Below are 11,348 nucleotides of genomic sequence, written 5' to 3' on the forward strand. Positions count from 1 at the left end.
GGAAGCCCGGGTACGGGGTGCCACAGGGAAGCCAGTGCCGGCAGCCAGGGGATGGAAGGCCTACTCTTGCACGAATTTCGTGCATCGGGCCTCTAGTATAGAATAAACTATGTTTTCTGGGTCAGGACAGAAGTCTAGAGGAGGGGACGATGGTCACAGGCTAAGGGAGTCAGGGAAGATTTGGAGGAGGTGGGGCCCTGAAGGGTGGATGGGACCTGAGAGACAGAAACAGAGTAGAGGGTTCTGGGCAGGGAAAAGCCCGGAGCAAAGCTGTGTGTGGCGAATGTGGCCTGTAGAGTGTGCTGGACAAGTGGTGGCAGGGGTGGGGGGAGGGGCAGTGAATGATAACAGTGAGAAGGCAGGGCCACGAGTGGGGGCTCGGAAACCCTGGTCTGTGGCTCCAGGGGCCCTGAGTCCTGAAACTGTGCTGGAAATGGGGTGTGCTCACGCAGGCTTCCGCAGAGATGGCCAGAGAGGTCAAAGGAGTTTGGGGAGAGCTTTGCACGCCTTGGCTGAAGGCTCTGCATTTTGTTGTGTGGAAGCCAATGAGCTTGGGGGCCAGAAAGAGGATGTCACGAGGAAACCAGTTATTGTGTAAGGGGTTTGCTCTTGCTGCTGCTTGGTTTTTAGTTTTTGATGATCCGTCCAGCAATGGTGTGTTAGAAGGAGGGGAAACTCAGGCAGGGAGACGATTTCAGTCCCTTGTGGTTCAGGCGTGAGGTGAAAAAGGCCCAGACACAATGATGGAATGGGCAGGAGAAACATACAAGAAGAATTGGTAAGAGTTTGCGGCTGCATGTGATGAGAGAAAAAGACCGTATTCACCCAGAAGTGACTGTGGCCTCAGCCCGGGCTAGGTGTAATTCTGGCTTATTTCTGTAACTTGATGCTTTTTTGACTGATTTTTTTTTTTTTTAATATGGAATGCTTCACGAATTTGTGTGTCATCCTTGCGCAGGGGCCATGCTAATCTTCACTGTATTGTTCCAATTTTAGAATATGTGCTGCCGAAGCGAGCACTTGACTGATTTTAGAGAGGCGGGGAGGGCGGGGGAGGGGGAGAGAGAGAGAGAGATTTGTTGTTCCACTTATTTATTCATTAGTTGCTTTCTGTATGTGCCCTGACCAGGGATCAAACCTGCAACCTTGGCACACTGGGGCGATGCTCTAACCAACTGAGCTACCTGGCCAAGCTATAACTTACTGCTTTTAACAACAGATTTTGCTTACAAACTGCCCCAATTTCAGTTTCCAGAGGATCATTTTCTTGAAGGATCAGCATGCCTTCCCAAAAAGATATGAATGACCTACAGTCTCTGAGCTCCCTTCTAGACAGAGGAGCTGGGCCAGGACAGCCTGCTGAGCTGACAGTGACCAAACATGTAAGAGTTTCACGGAGAAAGTCACAGCAGGTCTTAGGGATTCGTCAGCGTTCACTGTTACAGCTTTCTGTTAAGCTATTACTGTAATGGCAACATAAAACCATTGAAGAGAGTGGAGAAAACAGGAAAGAGAATTCACATTCTTGGCTTTGGCAGACAGATTTGTAAATTATCCTACTGACGGGGGCGGCAAACGCCCCAAAATAAAGTCAATATTTCTAGAAAGCCTACCACAATCAAGACACTTTGGGATTTTAAAACAATGAGTTCAAAGGCAAGCTTATATCACAAGGAAATTAATGCTTTTAATAGCACTTCACTTGGTTGAAGAAATATTAAAACTTGTATTATTTTGAGAAGACAAATGAGTTAGTCAGAATGCTGTTTCCAGACCTCTGTCTGGTTTTTACTGGGCTTTGGGTCAACAGAGTTTGCTCCTGTCTGTGGGGCCCTGAGTGATGAGCCGGAGGGAACCCACCCAAGTCACACGGGGATATTTTCTAAGTCGCCCAGGAGTGGGGCCATCACGGTGCAAGCTCAGAGCCCATTCTGACAGGTCTGAGAGAACCAGAAGATGAACGGAGCAGGGACAGAGGATTCAATTTAGTGTTTTGTGGGGATTTGTTGTTGTTGTGGTTAATCCTCACCGGAGGATGTATTTTTCCATTGATTTTTAGAGAGAGTGGAAGCGAGGGGTAGAGACAGAGAGAGAAACATTGATGTGAGAGAGACACATTGATTGGTTGCCTCCCCCACATGCCCCGACCCAGGCTGGGGACTAAGCCTGCAACTGAGGTACATGTCCTTGACCAGAATCAAACCCAAAACCCTTCAGTCCGTGGGCCAACACTCCAACCACTGAGCAACCCGGCTAGGGCTCAATTTAGTGTTATCTAGATAAGTTGAAAATGTATAAACTTTAGAATCCAGGAGAAAACTCAGAGGAAATCTTGATCCTGGGCCTCAGTAGTCACATGTAAGAATGTTCATAGCAGCACTGCCAGCAATAGCAAAAAGCTGCAAACAACCACACAGCCACTGAGAGTATGGAGAAGAAAACAGCAGAGCATTCACATAGCAGCGTATGACACAGCTGCATCTCACAGCAGAGACAAATGCCACAAACATCATGAGTGGTGGGAAAAGCAAATCAAATACTTACTGTGTGATTTAACTATTTACTTAAAAAGTATTTTTTAAAAGTAATTTCAGAGAGGAAGAGAGAGGGAGAGACAGAAACAGAAACATCAATGATGAGAGGGAATCATTGATTGGCTGCCTCCTACACACTCCCCACTGGGGAGCGAGCCCATAACCCCCAGGCATGTGTCCTGACTAGGAATCGAACCATGACTTCTTGGTTCATAGATCAATGCTCAATCACTGAGCCATGCCGGTCGGGCGTATAACTTATTTTACATAAAATTCAAAAGCATGCAAAGCCAGCATATGTTCGGGGATATGTGTTTTAAAGGGTGAAAATAGGAAGAACAGCAAAGGAATATCAACAAAAATTAAAAGGGGGCTGAGATGGGAACAGCTGACAAGGGGGAATTCCGTAGTGTGGCTTTTAACCTGCATCTCAAACTAGGTTGTAAGTAGTTGGGTGTTCGTTTTTAAATATTTTGCTCCTATAAGCTATTTTTGGTATGCATTTAGTATTTAATTAGATTTTGAAAAACTAGATAGGGCGGAAATCGCCTGCAAAAGATGTAATTACAAGGGCTTATCTCACAACCCCAGAACTTGAAACTCATTAACTCTCTCTTTGTTTAGCAGTTAGACAAACAAAATGAAAAGGCCAAGTATATGAAGGAAATACAGAGGAAGAAAAATGACCCAAGAGCTTCAGGTTTCTCTGTCTTCTGGATCGCATTTGCCTTTTAGGGTTTCTCTTTTTTTGTTGTTTTTAGCTAAGGAACACATCGTGAATGTGTGTGTGTCATCCTTGCACAGGGGCCACACCAGCCTCTGCATTGTCCCAGTTTTCAGTGTATGTGCTGCCGAAGCAAGCACTAGCCTTTCTTCTTTGTAATATTTCATTTATTACTGTAGTCAAAATCATCTCTTGCCCTGGCCAGTATTTCCAAGTGGTTAGAGCATCAACCAATGCACGGAAGTGTCACCGGTGTGATTCCCTGTCAAGGGCAAGTTAATGGAAAAAAATATCCTCCAGTGAAGATTAACAAAACAAAACAAAACAACCCACAAAACATTTCTCGGGTGTCTCATAAGCTGAGCGCAGTTTAGATCGTAAGGGTTGGACAGTGAAAAGCATGCCAGACGTGATTCCTGCCCTCATGAAGGCAGAAAATTAAGCAGTAAAGATAAAGGAGGTCAGATGCTACACAGAAATACGGGAGGCGAGGAGAGCACAGGGCAGCAGCAGGCAGGTGAGCCTTGGGAGTTGTACTGTAGAGAGTGATAAGAGCATATGCTTATTGCATGCCAGGCCATGTTGTTGGCCCTGTACATATTCTATACACCATATGTTCATTCATTGAGTCCTCACAACCTGCATGAGCTAAGAGCTATCACTCTACCAACTTTACAGATGAGGAAACTAAGGCATGGACGGGCAAGTGACTAGCCCAGGGGTGGGCAAACTTTTTGACTCGAGGGCCACAATGGGTTCTTAAACTGGACCGGAGGGCCGGAACAAAAGCATGGATGGAGTGTTTGTGTGAACTAATATAAATTCAAAGTAAACATCATTACATAAAAGGGTACGGTCTTTTTTTTTTTAGTTTTATTCATTTCAAATGGTACGGTCTTTTTTTTTTTTTAGTTTTATTCATTTCAAACGGGCCGGATCCGGCCCCCGGGCCGTAGTTTGCCCACAGCTGGACTAGCCCAAGGTCACACCGCTAGGAAGTGCTGAGCCAGGATTCGAACCCCGGCACACTGGTGTTCTTAAGCACCACACTCTGCTGCCCCTCGTGCTTCCTGAGCAAATGACACTGGGGATGAAGAGCCGCCAGGCAGGAATAGAGGAGGGAACGAGGATTCTGAGCATGTATGTGTGCATCTCTTGAAAGTGGTACAGGAGCTCAAGGAAATATTTTGCCACAAGAAGTGTGAAAGGCCCTTCCAGCTGAAAACAGTTCTCCTTCGGTCTTTTCTTTCCTTTTTCCGGACCTTGGCCTAGAAGAGGCAGTGCAGGGTTGAGGTGAGGTCTGGGCGGTGGGGGAGGTGGTCTGAGCTCTGTCGGTTTCTCTGGGCAACACCAGACCTTGGTGCCAGGTCCCCAGGGTTTCCAAAGGCCCATGGCAACAACTGCCAGGGCTCCTGGGAAAGTCCCCTGGCATCCAGGCTCCTGCGGCCTTGGCAGTCCCTCTGTCCCTCTTGGCCTCGTTTCCCAAAAGGACCCAGCAACAGTAAGGGGCGAGAACCTGAGGCACGGCCTAGCCAACAGCTGGCAAACTAATTTTAAAATCTATTTTAAAGCGGTATACGTACAAGCGCCACTGTATTTCTCTGGAGGGTTCTATCTTTCAAGCAGAAATTTTTTAAGTCAAATAAGGTCATCTCTATTTTGATTCCCAGCAAGCCTGAGTGCAGGGCCCTGCAGCCTGGGGTACGTGCTAATCCTCTTTAAGCAATAAGCAAGTGGCAGCAGCATGGGAGTCTGGGTGGCTCCGGGGCCCAGAGAGAAAGGTCAGTCCGCTGGCATTTCTTGTGTTCACACTGTGAGTGTGTTTGGCTTTGTCTGGCAGAAGAGCAGAAATTGAAGACGTGACTTATGGCTGCTGGAGTGGGGAGAGCGAAGCTTCTGGGATCTGCCTCATGTTGTCCAGCTTCCTAAATCTTGGACTCCCTCTAGCCTCCTTCAAAATATAAAATAAATAAAGGACTCAGAAGAAACGAGAGTGAGGAGAGAGCAGGGCTCTGGGGCAGGGAATGGAGCGGTGAAAGCAAGGGGGTGCGGGCAGAAAGGGGACACAGCCACCACACCTGCTTGTCTGACTCAGAGGCAGGCTTTTTGGCGATGCTGCAGCTGCCAGATCTTGGCCTGAGGCGCCAATGGTGAGATAAAGCATCTTGTCGGCAGGCGGGCGAGGCCAGCAGCACAGCCTATCCCATGAGGAGGGCAGAGTTTTCTTCCAACAAACGCCTTTTGCCTTCAGCAACCGATTTATTTGTCAGGCTTTTCTTCTTTCTGAGGTGTTTGTTTGTTTGTTTGTTGTTGTTGTTGTTGTTGTTGTTGTGTGTGTGTGTGTGTGTGTGTGTGTTTTCCAGGCACTACTACATTTCTTTGCTCCTGCCTCACACTCTTCCTCTCAAATGAACAAACAAACTTGAGGACAAAGTCACCCCAGCCCTCCTAACCTGAGTCATCCCCCTGCAGGTGACAGTTTTGAGTCACTGGGAGAAGAGAGCCACGCTGCCCAGACATCCCAGGGGGAAGAGCAGAGGGTCCTGGCCAGGCAAGTGGGCCGAGTAGAAGGAAGCTCCTGACACTTGGTGATTTGCTGGCTGTGGTGGGACCAGGGAGGCACTTCGGGAGGTCACGCCTAGAAAGAAGGCAGTTTTGTTAGGAGGTGAGCAGGTAGGGAGCCAAGTCAGAGGCTTTTCCATGACCCTATAAGGGGACTTTCCAGGGCGTATGCAGCCATGACCTGATCACAGTTTAACTCAGAAGCTCCTGCTCAAGTCTCATCGTTAAAAAGTAATTTTCCTATCGGCCGATGGATACCAAGCCCTAAGCACATGCCAAGGCCTGGTGTCTGGTAAGTGATCTCGAACTATGAGCCAGTATTAGGATTATTATTGAGCAGAGAGCTGCCTCCCCCAGATATTTAGCCATTGGCCTAGTGCATCTTCAGAAGCAACCTGTCCAGGTCCGATCTCCTCAGCTTCTGTTTCCATAATAAACAACTGTGTCGTCTTACATAGCCAATCCTGCATGGCTTCCAGACACACCACCATGCTCCCCTTCCACAGACAACTCAAGTTCTCAATGGTCCCTTTTAACGGTTTTAAACATGGTACCCAGGATTGAACCTAATATTTCAGGTGTTATCTGACCATCTAAGAATACAGTGGGAGAGAACTCCTTGTTTTCTCCCACCTGTTTATACACAAACCATTATGCCAGTCATGTGTGAAACGCTGGAGATACGAGGATAAGTAAAACATAGTGCCTACTATTTGCAATAGCCCCAAATGGGGCCACTATCACCATACTTGAATGGATCAATAAATTGTGCTCTATTCACACGTGGGATATTATATGGCAATGGAAATGGACTGTCTATGACTGCATGCAACAATGTGAATGATTCTTACAAACATGATGGTGAATGAACGCCAGACACAAAGGAGTACATACTATTTTCAAAAAATGTTTTTTAAAAAACCCAGCTGAAATTAATCTATGCTGTTGAAAGACTAGATAGAGGTTCCCCTGGGGAGGGAGACAGAGAGAGTAAGTCCGGGGTGCTGTCATGCTTGGTTTCTCTTGTTAATCCTCAACCCGAGGATATCTTTTTCCATTGATTGTTAGAGATAGTGGAATGGAGGGGAAGAGACAGAGAGAGAAACATCAATGTGAGAGAGACACATCGTTTGGTTGCCTCCCGCACACACCCCCACTGGGGCTGGGGATCGAGCCTGCAACCGAGAGGTACGTGCCCTTTACCGGAATGGAACCTGAGGCCCTTCAGTCCTCAGGCCAAGGTTCTAATCACGGAGCAAAACCAGCTAGGACGGTTTGTTTACCTGGGTGCTGATTGCATGTATCCGTTCAGTTTGTGGAAATTCTGTGAGCTATCCATGCATAATACGTGCGTTCCATTTTGCTTGGATGTTATGTATCAGTAAGAAGTTAAGGGGGGTAAATACCATTCATAGGATCAAGCTAATTGGAGAAGACAGTGAGATAACTTTAGTTCGTCGAGGTAACACCATGATAGAGAAATATATAATGTGTGATACAGTGATATAGACAGAAGGAGGAGCCAGTAACCGAGGCTCAGGGATGGAACAGGGTCTGGAGTCCCTCCAGAGCCAAACAGAAGGCTGGACACTGGGGAACGAAGGTGGACACTGTTTTAGATGCATTTAGAGAGAGAGGGCTGAGATGTTAAAGACACGCACACCCCACCCTGAGGGCCTCAGTGGCTCCCTGAAGAAAGTGGAAGTGAGATGTGAGAAGTGAACATGGTGATAATTGAGAATAACTGGGGAACGAGAGCCAGAGGCAACCAGAGAGAAATAAAAATAAATTGTCGGGTGGTACAGAAAGAGCCCTGAGGAGGTAGAAACCATACACTTGAAGTGGGGCCATTCTCATTGGTTGGGTGGCCTTTTTCAGGAGCGTAAGCAGAAAACCCAGGTTTGGGGTTTTACTGGGAAGCGGTGGCAAGAGCAGAGTGAGAGAGCACTAGTGAGAGAGCAGCTTCAAACTTCGGTCCCAGTGTGGGCCCAGGAGCAGAAACAATGCTCTGTGACCCCACCCCACCCACTGCTTTCCCCTCAGGGCTCTGGTCACTACTCAGCTCACTCCAGAGCCTTCTTTCTCTACCCAACAGTCCAGGGTGAGGTGCTCTCTGGAGTCCCGTTCTGCACCAGGCTTGTTTTCTTGGTCTACACCAGTGGTCGGCAAACCGCGGCTCGCGAGCCACATGCGGCTCTTTGGCCCCTTGAGTGTGGCTCTTCCACAAAATACCACGTGTGGGCGCGCATGTACAGTGCGATTGAAACTTCGTGGCCCATGCACAGAAGTCGGTTTTCGGAAAGGAGATAGACGAAACAAGTATACAAGATAACTGTGGATGGGAGAGTTGGAAGGGGTCGACCTCAGCGAACGTACCTCAATCAGATTGAGGACGTTTTTAGCAAAGACCAGCTTAGGAGTACCCTAATTAAGTTAATAACAATGTACCTACCTATATTGTTTAAGTTTTAAAAATTTGGCTCTCAAAAGAAATTTCAATCATTGTACTGTTGATATTTGGCTCTGTTGACTAATGAGTTTGCCGACCACTGGTCTACACCATTTCCTTAGGATCAGTTTTGACTACTTAACCTGGGCTGATGTGTTCCTTTTCCAAGCCAGAATTCTCTGAGCTCCATACCTCTATGTCTATTCAATATGATCAAATTGAATATTTTCCTCAACTCAACATATTCGGAAATTAAATTCATGATTTTCTTCCCTACCCTCTTCTGCTCTTTGACCCTCTGCTTCCTTCTGAGTGTTTCCTTGGGCAGCATCGCCATTCACTCAGCTGCCTGAGGTGAATGCCTGGGCCTCCTCATCTTCCTCATCCAATCAGGCATCAAGACTCTCAGTTTCCCTTTTCTTTTTTTAAAATATATTTTTATTGATTTCAGAGGAGAAGGGAGAGGGAGAGAGAGATAGAAACATCAATAATGAGAAAGAATCATTGATCAGTTGCCTCCTGCATGTCCCCCACTGGGGACTGAGCCCGCAACCCTGGGCATGTGCCCTTGACCAGAATCGAACCCGGGACCTTTCAGTCCACAGGCCGACGCTCTATCCACTGAGCCAAACCGGCTAGGGCTCAGTTTCCCTTTTCAATATCTCTCCTCTCTGGGGCAGTCTCTCCAACTCACCTTTATGTCCTAAATGTTAGCCCCACCGGGTTGCAAATCTTTATGACCAGTTGCCCTGATTCCATTCTCACATCTCCCTTCCGTCCTCCAGGCTGCTGCCCTGGTGGTCTTCCTAAAACTCAAGGGATCCAGTCACAATGCTTTCATTAATGCAGCTAAAGCAAGATTATCCTGTGTCAGGACAAACCATAAACTCCGGTCTAAGGGATCTCTCTTTTCTCTTTTCTTTATCCCTCCATGTTCCTTTCTGCTTTTAAAGTATTTATTTTAGGGAAAGCCCTGCATGGCATTAAAAACATCAGATATTATAGAAAAGTGTCAAATAAAAAGCAAAACTTATCCTTTCCTCCCTCCAAACAGTGCTACTCCCCAAAAGTCACTACCACTATGTATGTATCCTTCCTGAAAAAAAGGTCAGTGTATACCTTTATATCTATTTTTTTAATTTAACACAAATGAGATCATATTGTGGTGCACATTTTGGGGGGGGGGGTTGTTGTTTTTTAATAAAACACATTTAGAAAAGAAAACACAAAAAACAAATAAAACACATTTAGAAGATCTTTCCATGTCCACATGAATAGTCCTACCTCGTGTTTTAGTGACTGCATACTTTCCCATTACATAGATGTATTAACCTGCTGATTGATATATGTGTGCTTTCCAGATTTTTGTTATTGCAATGTTGCAGTAAACATTCTGGCACATGATTTGGCATAATTTTGTCAGTATATCCTGTGGGTAAACTCCTAGTGGGAGAATTGCTGAGTCAATGAGGACAAACATTCAAAATGTTGACAGACATTGCCAAATTGCCCTCCAGAAGAGTTGAATCTGTTTACACTCCCAGGAACAGTGGACGAGAGTGCCTATTTCCCCATAACCTTGTGAACACTGGGCACTACCAAACTTTTACGTGTTTGCCAGTCTGACACATGACAAGTGGAATTTCATCGTTTTGTGATGCATGTCCTTAACTATGAGTGAGGTGAAGACCTTTCCCATGTCGATGAGCTATTTCTTTTTCTTGTAGACTGCTCACATCCTCTGCCTGTTCGGTGATCAGTTTATGAGTCTGGGTGTTTGAAACCTTGTTTAGTCTCCCATGAAGCAATATATTGATATAACTCCATGAATTACATCTTTGCCCAAGTATGAGCCTCAACTAATCAAAGAGAACTGAGTGGCCCCTGAAGGTTCAAATAAGGACCTACTCTTGGAGCTTCTGTCCACTGGAGCTTGACCCAACCAGCTGGCCACTCCCTACTTCTTATGCAACCATTGTCCCCAAAAAGAAACCCCATACTATTAGCGGTCACTCTCTATTCCCTTTTCCTCTCAGCCCCTGGCCACCACTCATTTTTCTATGTCTATAGATTTGTCTATTTTGGTCATTTCATATAAATGGAATAATATAATAGTTGATCTTTTGTAACAAGTTAACTTCTTCTTTCACTTAGCATGAAGTTTTCAATGTTTGTTTATGTCATAGTATGATTTAGTACTTCATTTATTTTTATGGCCAAATAAAATTCCATTGTATGGATATACTACATTTGTTTATCCATTCATCCATCAATAGATATTTGGTTTTTCTCCCAGCATGATTTGTTGAAAAGACTATTCTTGCCCCCATCAATAGATATTTCCACCTTTGGGCTGTTATGAAAAAACTGCTATGAACATTTGTGCACAAATTTTGCATGAACATATATTTAACTCTCTTGGGTATATACCTAGGAGTGGAATTGCTGGGTCACATGGCAACTCTACTTTTCAACTTTCTGAGAAACTATCAAACTGTTTTCCATAGCAGCTACACCATATTACATTCCCAGCAGCAGTATCTGAGTGTCCCAATTTCTCCACATCTTTGTCAACACTTGTTATTGTCCATCTTTTTAATTATAGCCATGGTAGTAGTTGTGAAGTGGTAAGAAACCATTGTCTAGTCTAAGATCACAAAGATTTGCTCCTGTTTTTTTTCTAAAAGTTGTGCAGTTTTAGCTCTTATGTTTAGATCTTTGATCCATTTTTTAAAAATATATGCTTATTGATTTCAGAGAGGAAGGGAGGGGGAGAGAGACATAGAAACATCAATGATCAAAGAGAAGCATTGATCGGCTTCCTCCTGCTTACCCACAACCGGGATTGAGTTAGCAACCCAGGCCTGTGCCCTGACTGGGAATCAAACCATGACTTCCTGGTTAATAGGTTGAAAAGACTATTCTTGCCCCCATTGTGTGTTCTTGGCACCTTTATCAAAAATCAATTGACAATAGATGTACAGATTTATTTCCAAACTCTCAATCCTATTCCTCCAAACTTTCTTTGATGTGCTTTATTACATTATATATAGAAAATAAACTTATCATATATATGTGT

This window comes from Myotis brandtii, unplaced genomic scaffold (assembly GCF_000412655.1).
Source record: "Myotis brandtii unplaced genomic scaffold, ASM41265v1 scaffold714, whole genome shotgun sequence".
NCBI lineage: Eukaryota > Metazoa > Chordata > Mammalia > Chiroptera > Vespertilionidae > Myotis > Myotis brandtii.